This window comes from Sminthopsis crassicaudata, chromosome 1 (assembly GCF_048593235.1).
Source record: "Sminthopsis crassicaudata isolate SCR6 chromosome 1, ASM4859323v1, whole genome shotgun sequence".
NCBI classification, from domain to species: domain Eukaryota; kingdom Metazoa; phylum Chordata; class Mammalia; order Dasyuromorphia; family Dasyuridae; genus Sminthopsis; species Sminthopsis crassicaudata.
The window spans coordinates 402,990,742-403,003,833 of NC_133617.1; the positions used below are offsets into that span (position 1 = coordinate 402,990,742).

At 34.2% G+C, this 13,092-nt stretch overlaps 1 pseudogene; it reads left to right on the forward strand.

Annotated features, from left to right (window-relative positions):
- The first annotated feature begins 10,592 nt into the window (after positions 1 to 10,592).
- Positions 10,593 to 11,548, forward strand: LOC141552226 (olfactory receptor 13D1-like; annotated as a pseudogene).
- Positions 11,549 to 13,092: the final 1,544 nt, after the last annotated feature.

Here is a 13,092-nt window from a genome sequence, read left to right on the forward strand (position 1 = left end):
CAAAATCCAATGAATCAGACCTTGGGATAAAATTTGACAACTGCTTCTGCAGGTGCTGTATAACTCATGAATTCCTTTGTAGCAATAATTGCTAAAGACCAAGAAAATGAATTTCTCTCCATCAAGGTGCTCAGTGCTATCAAATACTTCGATATCATAAATAACTATGGTTTTGTTTGGAGAAATGGCTTTAAAGAAGATGCATTTGTTTTTGTACTGTACCTTAAATACCATAGCCTTTCCTAATTGCAGCTGTTTCGCTTTGTTAGAAAATGAGTGCCAAGAGAACAGTGATAGCTTTTCTATTTTTTAATCCTTAGTGCTTAGTAAAATGTTCTTCACATAAGGGCTTAAGAAATGGTTTTCATTCAGACAAACATTTATTTATTTATTCCTTTATCTCTCTCTAACAGTCTGGATAATGGAGAAGCATTATTCCAGTTGCTCTACCATCTCTTCTACAACAGAGACCAAATTGATTTTTATCAAAAATAAAAAAAGATGCTATGGCAGAAATGCAAACAAGGTAGTTTAGCAAATCAATTTAGCTACTGTTTCCATAATATTCAATATGTGCTTCACACTCTGTGAAAAAGAAATTACCAGTCTTCAACTGAGAGCTTAATACCTGTTAATTTAAATCAGAGATTTAGTTCTCTATCTCTGTTTATTTGCACATTCTTTTGTTTTTGCAGAATTTTGACTTGTTAAAAGTTTTCTTACTCTGTCTTTTCTTTCTGTCTCAGATGATTTAGTTTAGAATCTACATTTGTGTCCTCCAAATCCAATACTCATATTTGATTGTTTAATCTAATCTATTCTTATCACTAGAGTCTTGCTTAGCACTGAGTTATTATTATGTCTTCAGTCTTTATATCCATTTACCTCTAGTTGGGAGATTGTCTTTCCTTTTAGATGTCAACACATCACAGATTGCTTTGCCTTGATTTTCTTTCTAAGGCAACTGATTATCTTCTACTTTAGAAAGCTTCTCAGTGTGATGATAGGTTTCCAAAAATCCTTCCTAATGGGGAGTTATGTTGTTCCAAACTTTTATGATCTTATGTACATTTCAGTCATGTGTTATTATTATATATAATTTCCAAAGTCCATTTATGTAAGGGAATAGACTTACTCCAAAGATGTATTGAACAAAAAGAAATCAAACTCGCTTTGGTCTGGGGAACATAGAAGAAAAGTATATTAAATCTCTTTCAAGAATTTTCCAAGGGATTACTCAATTTCATTTGGCCAAGGAACACAAGAAGAACTGCTGCTCCGACCCCCTAGTAGAAGCCTCCACAACTCTAAAAAAATCAACTACATTGTTTAGAAGCCAATTTAAATCTCTTTCTCTTAGGGATTGCTTTGTCCCCAAAGCAATTTAAAGTTCTGACTTGGATATATGTGTATAGTGAAATCTTTCTGCTACTTCAGGAACAGTGCCCCCAAGGCCCAATTACTTGGAACTTGTTACATTACACTATTTTAAGCAAAGTTTGCTTGAATCTTCAGTCTGGACTACAATATAGTTTATATTAGTTCAATTAGATGAAAGAAATCATTAAGGTGTCAAAAGGCTCATAGTTTTTTCATTAAGAAAAATACCTGTGATGGACTAAAGTCCCACCATTATCAGATTTTACCTTTGTGACCCTGAACAAAAATTTTCCTCTTACTCCTCTAGACAACTCTCTTAACACTATAAGCCCAACTACCTTGGTAGAGATGGTTTTTCATCGTGGTAACAAAGAGATGAATGAAATCAACAAGGTCAATTCCCATATCTATGAAAAAATACTTTGCTAGGTAATCATGTAGGCATTATGTTGTTATGCCACAGTCTCCTTGAGCTGTTCTACCTCAGTTTCCCTGCACTAGTTTCCCTCATTGTCCTGACTGAGTTTCCCTGCATTGTTCTATCTCAGTTTCCTTAACTGTTCTGACTCAGTCCCCTAAGTCATAAAACCCCCCTGGTTCATTAAGACTGAGGACCATTTGCTCTAAGGTTATAAATTGTCAATGGAAGATGAGGAGCAGATCAGACTTCCTGGCTCCTAGCTCCTTCTGCCCCCAAGAATTTATGACACTGCCCCTCTAAAATATTCCAAAAGATAAGACTATCTCGGATACTTCACTGACATCTTTACTTCTGTTATTCAAACATCCTGACTCTGGCTTTTAGTAAAAATTTACAACTCCCCGCCCCCATCCTGAAAAGGCTTCTAATTTTCCCGCTTTTTCCTTTCCTTTGTCTGAAGAGGTATAAAAGTGTTTATAGTTCCCCCATTCATTACTGGATACTTTGAGACAAGAGTCCTGTCCAGTCAATTAAACTCTCCAATTAATAAAATATTAAAAAAACTCTCTAATCTCTATCTTGCCTCAGTTTCTCCAGCATTACAATGTGTCAAAGAATAATAAAAAAATGAACAAAATAATACTTTCCACACAAATAAAGTCAGACCTAAGCAACTGGAAAAATATCAAGTGTTCGTAGATAGGTCAAGCAAATATAATAAAGATGATAATACTATCTAAACTAATCTATTTATTTATTGCTATACCAATCAAACTCTGAAGAAACTATTTTGTAGACTTAGTAAAAATAACAACAAAATTAATTTGGAAGAACAAAAGATCAAGAATTTCAATAAAATTAATGGAAAAATGCAAATAAAGGTGGCCTAGCTATATAAGATCTAAAACTGTATTATAAAGCAGTGGTCATCAAAACCATTTGGTACTGGCTAAGAAATAGAGCAGTTGATCAGTGGAATAGGTTAGTTTTATAGGAAAAATAGTCAATAATTATAGCAATCTAGCATTTGACAATTCCAAAGACCCCAGCTTTTTGGATAAGAATTCACTACTTAACAAAAACTGATGGAAATATTGGAAATTACTATGGCACAAACTAGGCATTGACCCACACATAACACCACATACCAAGACAAGGTCTAAATAAGTTCATGATCTAGACATAAAAATGATATTATAAACAAATTGGAAGAACAGAGAATAGTTTCCTTCTTAGATCTGTGGAGGAGAAAGGAATCTGTCACCAAAGAAGAACTAGAGATCATTATTGATCACAAAATAGATAATAATGATTTTATTCAGTTAAAAACTTTTTATACAAACAAAACTAATCCAGACAAGATAAGAAAAGAAGCAATAAACTGGGAAAACATTTTTACATTCAAAGGTTCTGATAAAGGCCTAATTTTTAAAATATGTAGAGAATTGACTCAAATTTATAAGAAAGCAATATTAGTATATATGTCCAAACAGTCATTTTGCTGTTCAAAAAGAGTTGGATTTTGAAATAGTGTACCATTAGCCTGCGAAGTAAATCAAAAATGCAGGTGGACAAAGGTAGAGGGATTGGGAATTCTATGTAGTGCTTCATAGTCATCTCCCAGAGTTCTTTTGCTGGATGTGGCTGGTTCAGTTCATTACTGCTCTATTGGAACTGATTTGGTTCATCTCATTGTTGAAGAGGGCCTCATCCATCAGAATTGATCATCATATAGTATTGTTGTTGAGGTATACAACGATCTCTTGGTCCTACTCATTTCACTCAACATCAGTTCATGTAAGTCTCTCCCGGCCTTTCTGAAATCATCCTATTGGTCATTTCTTACAGAACAATAATATTCTATAATATTCATATACCAAAATTTATTCAGCCATTCTCCAATTACTGGGTATCCATGTAGTTTCCAGTTTCTGGCCACTACAAAGAGGGCTGCGACAAACATTCTTGCATATACAGGTCCGTTTCCCTTCTTTAAGATCTCTTTGGGATATAAACCCAATAGTTTATACTGCTGGGTCAAAGGGTATGCACAGTTGGATAACTTTTTGAGCATAGTTCCAAATCATTCTCCAGAATGGCTGGATGTATTCACAATTTCACCAACAATGTATCAGTGTCCCTGTTTTCCCACATCTCTGCCAACATTGTGCATTATCTTTCCCTGTCATTCTAGCTAAGCTGATAGGTGTGTAGTGATATCTCAAAGTTGTCTTAATTTGCATTTCTCTGATTAATAATGACTTGGAGTATCTTTTCATATGGCTAGAAATAGTTTCAATTTCTTCATCTCAGACTTGGCTATCATTATCCTTTGACCATTTATCAATTGGAGAATGGTTTGATTTCTTATAAATTAGAGTCAATTCTCTATATATTTTGGAAATTAGGCCTTTATCAAAACCTCTGACTGTAAAAATGTTTTCCCAGTTTATTATTTCCCTTCTAATCTTATCTGCATTAGTTTTGTTTGTACAAAAACTTTTCAATTTGATATAATCAAAGTTTTTTTTTTTTTTTTTTTTTTTTTACTTTGTGATCAATAATGATCTCTAGTTCTTCTTTGGACATAAATTCATTCCTCTTCCACAGGTCTGAGAGGTAAGCTATTCTATGTTCCTCTAATTTATTTATAATCTCATTCTTTATGCCTAGGTCATGAACCCATTTTGACCTAATCTTGGTGTATGGTGTTAAGTGTAGGCCAATGCCTATTTTCTGCCATATTAATTTCCAATTTTCCCAGCAATTTTTGTCAAATATTGAGTTCTTATCCCAAAAGCTGGGTTCCTTGAGTTTGCCAAATACTAGATCATTAAAGTTATTGATTGTTTTGTCCTTTGGACCTAACCTATTTCACTTATCAACTAGTCTGTTTCTTAGCCAATACCAAATGGTTTTGGTAACTGCTGCTTTATAATATAATTTTAAATCTGGTACAGCTAGACCACTTTCATTTGATTTTTTTTTCATTAATTCCCTTGAAATTCTTGACCTTTTGTTTTTCCATATGAACTTTGTTGATATTTTTTCTAGGTCATTAAAATAGTTTTTTGGGAGTCTGATTGGTATAGCACTAAATAAATAGATTAGTTTAGGGAGTATTGTCATCTTTATTATATTTGCTTGCCCTATCCAAGAGCATTTAATATTTTTCCAATTGGTTAGATCATACTTAATTTGTATGGAAAGTGTTTTGTAGTTTTGCTTATATAGTTTCTGATTTTCCCTTGGCAGATAGAATCCTGATATTTTATACTATTGGTAGTTACTTTAAATGGAATTTCTCTTTGTAACTCTAACTGCTGTATTTTGTTAATGACATATAAGAATGCTGATGATTTATTTTGTATCCTGCAACTTTGCTAAAGGTGTGGATTATTTCTAATACTTTTTTAGTAGAATCTCTGGGGTTCTCTAAATATACCATCATATCATCAGCAAAGAGTGATAATTTGGTTTCCTCATTATCTACTCTAATTCCTTTAATCTCTTTCTCCACTCTTATGGCCAAAGCTAGCATTTCTAATACAATATTGAATAGTAATGGTGATAGTGGGCAACCTTGCTTCACCCCTGATCTTAGTGGGAGTGGTTGTAGTTTATCCCCATTACATATGATGGCTACTGATAGTTTTAAATAGATGTTACTGATTATTTTAAGGAAAAGTCAATTTATTCCTATACTCTCAAGTGTTTTTAATAGAAATGGATGTTGGATTTTATCAAATGCTTTTTCTGCATCCATTGAGATGATCATATTATTTTTGTTAGTTTGGTTATTAATATGGTCAATTATACTGATTGTTTTCCTAATATTGAACCAGCCCTGCATTCCTGGTATAAATCCTCCTTGATCATGATATATTATTTTGGGGATGATTTTCTGTAGTCTTTTTTAAGATATAGCATCAATATTCATTAGGGAGATTGGTCTATAGTTTTCTTTCTTCATTTTCAACCTACCTGGTTTGGGTATCAGTACCATGTCTGTGTCATAAAAGGAATTTGGTAGGGCTTCTTCATTCCTTATTTTTTCAAATAGTTTATATAGCATTGGGACTAATTGTTCTTTGAATGTTTGGTAGAATTCACATGTAAATCCATCTGGTCCTGGAGATTTTTTCTTAGGGAATTGATTAATAGCTTGCTCTATTTCTTTTTCTGAAATGGGATGATTTAAACAATTTACTTTCTCCTCTGTTAATCTGGGAAGCCTATTTTTTGGAGGTAGTCATCCATTTCATTTAGGTTATCAAATTTATTTGCATAAAGTTGGGCAAAATAATTCCTTAATATTTCTCTAATTTTCTCTTCATTGGTGGAATGTTCCCCCTTTTCATTTTTAAGACTAACAATTTGATTTTCCTCTCTCCTTTTTCTAATCAGATTTACCAAAGGTTTATCTATTTTATTGGTTTTTTCATAAAACCAACTCTTAGTTTTATTTATTAGTTTAATAGTTTTTTTACTTTCAATATTATTAATTTCTCTTTTTAATTTTAGAATTTCAAGTTTAATATTTGATTGGGGGTTTTAATTTGTTTTTTTTTTCTAGCTTTTTAAGTTGTAAGCCCAATTCATTGATCTTCTCTTTCTCTATTTTCTTCAAGTAAGCCTGTAAAGACATAACATTTCCCCTGATTACTGCTTTAGCTGCATCCCACAAGTTTTGGTATGATGTCTCATCATTGTCATTATCTTGAGTGAAATTATTAATTGTGACTATAATTTGCTGTTTCACCCAATCATTCTTTAAGATGAGATTATTTAGTTTCCAATTACTTTTTGGTCTATTTACCCCTAACTTTTTGTTGAATGTAGTTTTTATTGCATCATGATATGAAAAGAAAGCCTTTACTATTTCTGCCTTCCTGCATTTAATTTTGAGATCTTTATGTCCTAATATGTGGTCAATTTTTGTATAGGTTCCATGAACTGCTGAGAAGAAAGTATATTCCTTTCTATCGCCATTCAGTTTTCTCCAAAGGTCTATCATACCTAGTTTTTCTAATGTTCTATTTACTTTTTTAATTTCTTTCTTATTTGTTTTGTGGTTTGATTTGTCTAAATCTGAGAGTGCAAGATTGAGATCTCCCACTATTATAGTTTTGTTGTCTATTTCTTCTTGTAACTCTTTTAACTTCTCCTTTAGGAAGTTAGATGCTATACCACTTGGTGCATATATATTTAGTATTGATATTGCTTCACTATCTATGCTACCCTTTAGCAAGATATAGTTTCCTTCCTTATGCCTTTTGATTAGATCAATTTTTGCTTTTGCTTGATTTGAGATAAAGATAGCTATCCCTGCTTTTATTACTTCACCTGATGCATAATAGATTCAGCTCCAGCCTTTAACTTTTACTCTGTATGTATCTGCCTGCTTTAAATGTGTTTCTTTTAAACAACATATTGTAGGGTTCTGACTTTTGATCCAGTCTTCTATCCACCTCCGCTTAATGGGAGAGTTCATCCCATTCACATTTACAGTTAAAAATTACTAATTCTGTATTTCCTGCCATCATATTATCCCCAGATTATGATTTTTCTTTTGCCCCCCTGAACCTTTTCCCAGTATTAAACTTATGAGCCCCACTTGCATCATGCAGCCCTCCCTCTTTAATATCCTTCCCTCCACCTTTAAATCCCTTTCCCTTTGTTGTACCTTTCCCTTATTACTCTTTTCCTTTTCCCTTTTCCTCTCCCCCTTTTTAATGAGGTGAGAGAGAATATTCTGAAAAACCAATATGTCAATTATTTTCTCTTTGAGCCAATTCTGATGAGAGTAAAGTTCACACAATGTTCCTTACCCTCTCTCACTTCCCACAGATATGATAGGTTTTCTTTGCCTCTTTGTGGGATGTAGTTTCCCTCTTTTTATCTCCCCTTTCCCCTTTTTCTGACAGTATCCCCTTTCCATTTCTACTTTCCTTTTTTATTATATCAGTAAATTCAAATTATACATGTGGACTTTATGTATATCCACAACTGAAATATAGTTCTCAAGAGTTCCTTTTACCTTTTTCTGCTTCTCTTGAGTCCTATGATTGGAGATCAATTTTTTTGTTGTTTAGGTCTGGTTTTTTTCCTTAGAAACAAATGGAATTCATCTGCTTCATTAAATGTCCATCTTCTTCCATGGAAGAACATGCTAAACTTAGTTGGGTAGTTTATTCTTGGCTGCATTCCAAGTTATTTTGTCTTTTGGAATATCAGATTCCAGGCCCTTCGATCCTTTAAGGTAGAGGCAGGCAGATCTTGATTAACCCTTATTGTGGCACCTTGGTATTTGAATTGTTTTTCCCCTGTTGCTTGTACTATTTTTTCCTTAGTCTGATAGTTCCGAAATTTGGCCACAATGTTCTGTGGAGGTTTTTTGTTTTGTTTTGTTTTGTTTTGTTTTGTTTTAGGGTCTTTTTCAGAAGATGTTTGATGAATTCTTTCAATGCCTATTTTACCTTCTGGTTCTATTACCTCTAGGTAGTTCTCTTTGATGATTTCCTGTAAAATAGTATCTAGGCTCTTTTTTTCTTCATAATTTTCAGGAAGTCCAATAATCCTCAGATTATTTTTCCTAGATCTATTTTCCAGGTCTGTTGTTTTGCCAAGTAAATATTTGACATTTTTCTCCAGATTTTTTTTTTTTTTTTTGGTTTTGCTTGACTGATTCTTGTTGTCTCAACGAATCATTCATTTCTATTCAGTTCTGATTTTTATTGAGTTATTTTCTTCATTAGCTTTTTTTACTTCTTTCTGTATATGTCCAATTGAGTTTTTAAGTTAGTTGTTTTGCTCTATGAATTTTTTTTCCATTTCACTAAATTTGCTTTTTAGTGAGTTATTTTCTTTGTCCAATTCACAAATCCTACTTTCTTGGGAATTCTTTATCTTTTCCAGTTCACGGATCCTACATTCCTGTGATTTCTTTACTTTTTCCAATTCCCTAATTCTGTTTCCCTGCACTTTCTATGAATTCTTTACCTTTTCCAATTCACATTTCAGGAAGTTGTTTACCTTTTCCAATTCATATTTCATTGTTACTGCCATGAAGTTGTCAAATCACTGTAACTGAACTAAAAAGATAATCTTTGAGAGATACAACCACCACCTGGACCACTTAGACCATCATATTCCTTCAAGTTTCTGTGGCTACAACTTAGGACCCTGAACCTCCTATTTTAGTCAAGTTTTCTTTGCCATCATCTGAGAAGCAGTCCCTGGGGAGATGCAGCCAGGTAATTGCTATCTGCAAGAACTATAGCTACATCTACTGAAATCACAGAAAAGAAAGTTCTTTTGCCTAAAGTCTCTTGTATTGTCAATTGATTGAATATCAGAAACTGTTATGAGTTTATCAGTGAAAGTGACATTTAAGAGACATTACCATTTATTTGCTTTGCCATTTATTTTTAGGACCATGGGATTTTTCATATAACTTCTCTGTGTTTTGTTTTCCCTAAAAAAATATAAAATTCTTGAGAGCAAGTAATCTCTCATTTTTCACTTTATTTTTCTAAATTTATTCCCATGTTTTGCATATACTAAACACTTTAATGTGTTATTCATTCTATTTTTGCCTAAAGGTGAACTCATGCTACAAGCTTATTGTACTTGTCCTTTGTATGCTAGCAGTTGGAGATATTGGGAAGTAGATTAGTATAATGAGTTGAACCAGAACTTTCCATAGCTTCCATAGTTAACGCCATTCAGAAATAAGATAAATGTTGGAGATTTTGCCCAATTATCCTCATGATTGTATTATTTTCCTATGCTTATGTTGGCAAGAAGATATTTGAAATTATTTTCTTCTTTGCACTTTACTTGTTATGCCATGAATTAAAATCACCAAATAATTTTGATATAATTAAATTTGATATAATATATCATTATGATATAAATTTGATATAAATTTGATATATCATTATGATATAAATTTGATATAAATTTGATATAAATTTGATATAATTAGATTTGATATAATTAGATTTGATATAATTAGATATAATTTGATATAATTAGATATAATTTGATATAATTAGATTTGATATAATTAGATTTGATATAAATTTGATATAATTAGATTTGATATAAATTTGATATAATTAGATGGTTACAACATCCCTAAAGCTTTGAACATTGTTAACTTCCCAATAATTCTGTATAAAGATTTAAATGATGTTAGGGATTAGAAAGATTTCATTCCTCTAGACCTTCGCTGATCTGCCCAGAGATGAACATATATTTATTGGCAATATGCAAAGATTGAAATTAGATATTTGCACTGATGAGTTTTCTGTTATTTTCTGCCTTGTTTGTCTTTCTATTATTGTTGTCCTTTGGTAATTTGTTCTCTCAACTCTACTTTCTTCATATAAGATCAGTTCAAGGAAACTTCAAAGTTCTCTGAATTCTTCATACTCATCATCTCTTATTACAAAATAATTCTTCATTGCACTGATGTGTAGCAATTTATTCCATATTTTCCCAGTTCATGAGTAGTGATTTAGTTTTTTTACTCTTCCATAAAAAAACTTTGTTGCAAATATTTGTTGTCACATTTGCTTCAGGGTGCATGTACAATTTTTAAAATGTTTTCCTAATTTTTGCTTTTCTTTACAAATTTAGATGGGTATATCTCTGAATAAAAGAAAAACATCAATACCTTTAAAACAGTTCAAAGTATGAAACTAATAACAAATATGTTATTATTCATTCCACTTGCTTTAAGGTGTCCTTTCAAAAATCCTGAAGTTGGAATAGTTAAAATAATATGAACAAGAGGAATTACACAGCTGTGAATGAATTTTTTCTGGTCAGGCTTTCTCATTCCCAAGGCCTCCAGTTTGCTCTTTATGTGCTCTGCCTGGTGATGTACCTGGTGATCCTATTGGGAAACAGAATGCTCATTATCATCAGCATCCTGGATCCCCACCTACACACTCCTATGTATTTGTTCCTTGGAAACCTCTCCTTTTTGGAGACACACCCTCGTTTATCCCTGAAATGCTGATAATTGTTATGTCTGAGAGAAAATCCATCTCCTTCCTTGGATGTGCCCTGCAGATGGTTATTTCTCTTGGATTGGGTTCCACAGAATGCATTCTCCTGGCAGTGATGGCCTATGACAGGTATGTAGCCATCTGCAATCCCCTGAGATACACCATTATCATGAACAAGGGACTCTGTGCACAAATGGCTTCTTGGATATGGATAACAGGGTTTCTGATATCTTTGGTATAAACTGTGCTTGCCCTTTTAAACCCTTTTTGTGGGAATATCATTGAACACTTTGCCTATGAAATCCTGGCCCTACTTAAGCTTACCTGTGGAGATATCTCCCTCAATGTCCTTATAATAACAATCGGAAGTTCTATTGTTTTAATTCCTCCTCTACTACTCATTTTCTTCTCCTATATTTTCATCATCTCCACCATACTGAGGATCAATTCTAGTGAAGGCAGGAAGAAAACCTTTTTTACTTGCTCAGCCCACCTGACTGTGGCGATTTTGTTTTATGGCTCAGCCCTCTTCATGTACATGAAGCCCAAGTCCAGGGACATTAACACATCAGATCAGCTTATCGCATTGTCCTATGGGGTCATCACTCCATTGATGAATCCAGTTATCTATAGTCTGAGGAACAAGGAGGTAAAAGGCGCTGTGAAGAAATTTTTCATTAGAAATGTATACTTCAAGATGGCGGAGAAGAAACACACGACTCTGTGAACATCCTCACTCCCTCACAACCAATTAGATAAATTAAGTCTCAAAATAAGCCCAGGACTGATAGATACCACAAGGACTGGAAGCACGACTTACCAGCTGAAGAGAATCTGGAGTTTCAACAGAAAAGGTCAGTCCCCAGGGGAGGAAGAAGAGAGGCCAGCACAGACGGCTGGGTGCTAGCATACTCTGCCGATCGCGCTGGGAAGGGCTCTGGGATCAGAGAAGCCACTGAGATAAAGGAATCTGGCACAGGCTGTTAGCTCTTCTCTGCTAATTATTTAGCAGTTCAGAAGAGAAAGCTAAAATACTTTAAAAACTCACATTAGATTTTCCCCAGATCCTGGAGGTGACTCAGCAGATCTCGGCACCAGGGGGTGTGGCCTCAGCTACCACCTGAGAATAGTTAAGAGATTGACAAGTGGGTGGATACGGCCCAAGGCAACACACACTGCCTAGTTTAGCTGGAGGGAGTGGAACTCAGCTCCAGGAAGTCCCAGAGAAGCGGAACCTTTGAACTAGGGACCGCGGTTTCTGGCAGACACTTCCAGTTTGAGCACAGGGGCTTTTCACGTCACCTGCTGCAGACATCCACGCCCCACCGGGACACATAGGCTGGGCTTTGTGCTGCCTTTACTGGTCAGTCTTAACCTCAGGGAAGCCACTAAAACCCAGTGCCCTCGGGGCACAGCAGCGCTAGTCACCTCTGAGGCACTTCCAGGGAGGGGGTGGGGAACTCTCTCCCAGAGCTCTATCTTAGCTCAGGCGCAGGAGCCGCTGCATCCATCCGGTCTGGGAGGAAGCTGGTAAAGAAGTAAATAAATAATTTCCTACCCCAGGGACAGACCCCAAAAGATTTTTTAAATATGAGCAAAAAAGCCAAAAAAAACATAGATTCCTACTACACAGAGAAAGAGCAGGTATCCAACCCTGAGGAAGTTAACAGCAGAGAGACAGCAGCTAACAACCTAAAGGGGAATGATTCCTGCCCCCCATCACATAACTCTCTCCTAGAAGAGACTCTTAAAAAATTAAGGGAGTTTGAAGAAAAATGGGGAAAGGAAAGGGAAGCTATGATAGAGAATAACAACGTCCTGAAATTGGAGTTGGAAAAAATAAAGAATTCACAGGAGATGCAGGGAAACAAAATTTATGAATTAGAAAAGGTTAAAAAAACACAGGAAAGTAGGATTTCTGAATTGGAAAAGATAAAAAAGTCTCAAGAAAATAGAATTTCTGAATTGGAAAAAGAAAATAATTCTCAAAAAAAAAAATTAGGGAAATGGAAAAAAAAATTCAATAGAAATTTATACTTCAAAAAATGTAAAATGTTCTAAGATTTAGAGTTGGTTTGCATTTTCCCTTGAACACTGTGCTTAGTATTCAATGATTACATTACTTTCCCTGGTCTCAAGGGTATTATTGTGAATGCAAAGCTTAATGTATGATTCTCCCCCTTTCCATACAGGATATTCATGTATTACATATGAAACACAGTTCTAATCCCTAACTCTCTTATTATATATCCTCTGACTTACATGAACTGA